This window comes from Acartia tonsa, chromosome 4 (assembly GCF_053477335.1).
Source record: "Acartia tonsa isolate MP-2025a chromosome 4, ASM5347733v1, whole genome shotgun sequence".
Lineage (NCBI taxonomy): Eukaryota > Metazoa > Arthropoda > Copepoda > Calanoida > Acartiidae > Acartia > Acartia tonsa.
In genome coordinates, this window is record NC_137263.1 from 27,408,575 (window position 1) to 27,411,212 (window position 2,638).

Below are 2,638 nucleotides of genomic sequence, written 5' to 3' on the forward strand. Positions count from 1 at the left end.
TTATTGTTTTAATCTTGCAGATATTAACCCGTTTCGAAGCCTTACTGGTGTCATGGTAGTTTTGAATTAAACAGAAAGGTTTTACTACAATTGTAAACTATACCATATCCATTCTTGCATTTGTAGAAGAAGTTGTGTTGATGAAATTAGTGCGACTAGGGAATTGGCAGAAACTAATTTACTAGATTTAAATCATCATCGTCACAGCCATATAAGAGCTTAGGCCACAAACAATTTTTTTCAAAAAGGTCCACGGAAGAGGCATCATTGTTATGCATCCATGGGAGATGATATTTTCTCCATATAAAGTTCATTATGGAGTTCATTTTTCCAGATTATTTTTGTTCTACTTGGTTTTCTCTTACTACAAGGATTGGTTGGTAATATCATACTCTCTTTTCCTATGCGAGTCCCAGCCAGGAATAAGGTATAACCAAACAGGATGTTTTTTTTTAATAGGACTTAATATAACTTAATTTTAACCACTTGCCTTTGACAGAAATTAATAATCTATATCTTAATTTCTGCATTGGGTTGGGGAGTTTTGTATAAGAAAAAAATATTAAGCGATTCTCAACAAATTAGGCCATAAAAACCGGTTTTCCAAGATACCTATTTTTGGATCATGACCAATTTAAACGAGAGTGCAAAAATGCAAATATTTTTAAAATTCAAATTGCGCGGCTCTTGTTAATAGTAGAAAAATGTTACACATATCGATAGAATCGTCATAAACTCTAGTTTTTGGAAATATATGCATGCTATTTTTAGCATAGAAGCTACGTTGGAAAATGTGAGAAAGGTTTAAAAGTTTTAAATCATTGGGGACATTTTACAACGTAGCTCCTAAACTATACGTAGAACAGGAATAGTTCTTAAACATCCAAAAACTAGAGTTTATGACGATTCTAACGGTATGCATAACATTTTTCTACTATAAACACAAGCTGCGCAATTTGAATTTTAAAGATATACGCATTTTTGCACACCCTTCAAATTGGTCAATGGTCATCCAAAAATCTTCCGAAAATAGGCACTCTGGAAAACCGGTTAGTAAGGCATAATTTGTTGAAAATCCCCAAATATTTTTTTCATATACAAAACTCCCCTACCCAATGAAGAAATTAAGATATAGTTTATTAACTTTTGTCAATAGCAAATGGGTTAAATTAAGTAATGTTTTTGTCCAATAAAACCCTGTTAATCTAAAATAATAATTGGGGGGCAAATGGAGAGGTCGTCAATTTTACGATGTGTTGAACCCCACCGACAGCTGGAAAACACGTATCGTGATTTTTTTCCCGAATTTAGTAGAATCTGAGTCCCAGCCAACTCAATTTTTATTTTTTGACAATTTGATGTATGACAAAACACTGCGTCATTAAATCCACCAAAAGTTGCACACCTTAAGAGAAGTTAGTTTTAAAAACATCCAAATTAATTTATCATGCCATTAATGTTAAACTAAATATTTAGCAAGAAATTTCCATTACATATAGCCCCTAGAGGCTTAGAGGTGAATTCACTTATTAAATATAAAATACTGAATTTATAATAAAGCAGCATAAAACGCAAAAATTAACAAACACACTTTTTGGTAATGATTGAGTTAGTACGCTTTCTAAATTATACATAAATTGTATAGGTACAGGAATCAATTTGACAGTTTAAAACTTTAGGACATTTTTAAGAAGCCTAAATTAATAATGCATCTTGTCACGGACGTACAAAAATAACCCACGAACCGACTTCAATTATAGGAAAGCTTTGCTTTTATGATGGTGCCTAATATTTCTAACTTAGTAAAAATCTCAATACTATTATATAATGAAATTTTATTTTATTTATTCTCTAAAGTTTAAATTTAAAAACACTCCATTGAATCCTAGGCATGATATTAAATAGAGCATTGTTTACTTCTAGTGAAATAACTAAATAATTCAAACCATTCTTGTACAAAAATATCATTTACCACAATGCGTATGAAGGTGCTTTGATTTTTGTGTCGGAACCTAAATTGGGACATAGTGCATTTCATTACCCTAGGTTAGGTAACTTCATTTCTTTTTTCAATAAAATCTAAAATGCAGCAGTTTTTGAGAAAATTACATTTGAAAATTTTAAGTTCAATTTTCATCCCCAAGGATTTACCGCATAATCATGACAAGAAAAGCAAAGATTATTTATTCAACATTTTGAACAAGTTTGCTTTATAAAGTTCTTCATAAAACCACTTCTGAAGTGAGTTGATTCATGGCCATTTTTATCAGTTGCTTTGCTAAGGTCACGTAAATTCAGTCTTAAATAAATCATATATAGAGAGGTTTTATGAAAGACTTCATAAAAGCAAACTTGTTCAAAATTTTAAATAAAAAATCTTTGCTTTTCTTGTCATGATTCTACGGTAACTCCTAGCGGATGAAAATTGAACTAAAAATTTCATATCTAATTTTCTGAATTTTAATTTCTAATTTTTCAAAAACGGCTGCATTTTAGATTTTATTGAAAAGTGAAATGAAGTTACCTATCCTAGGGTAATGAAATGCACTATGTCCCAATTTAGGTTCTGACACAAAAGTCAAAGCACCTTCAAACGCACAGTGTACTACATAAATTAAAATATATTACAATCAATAAC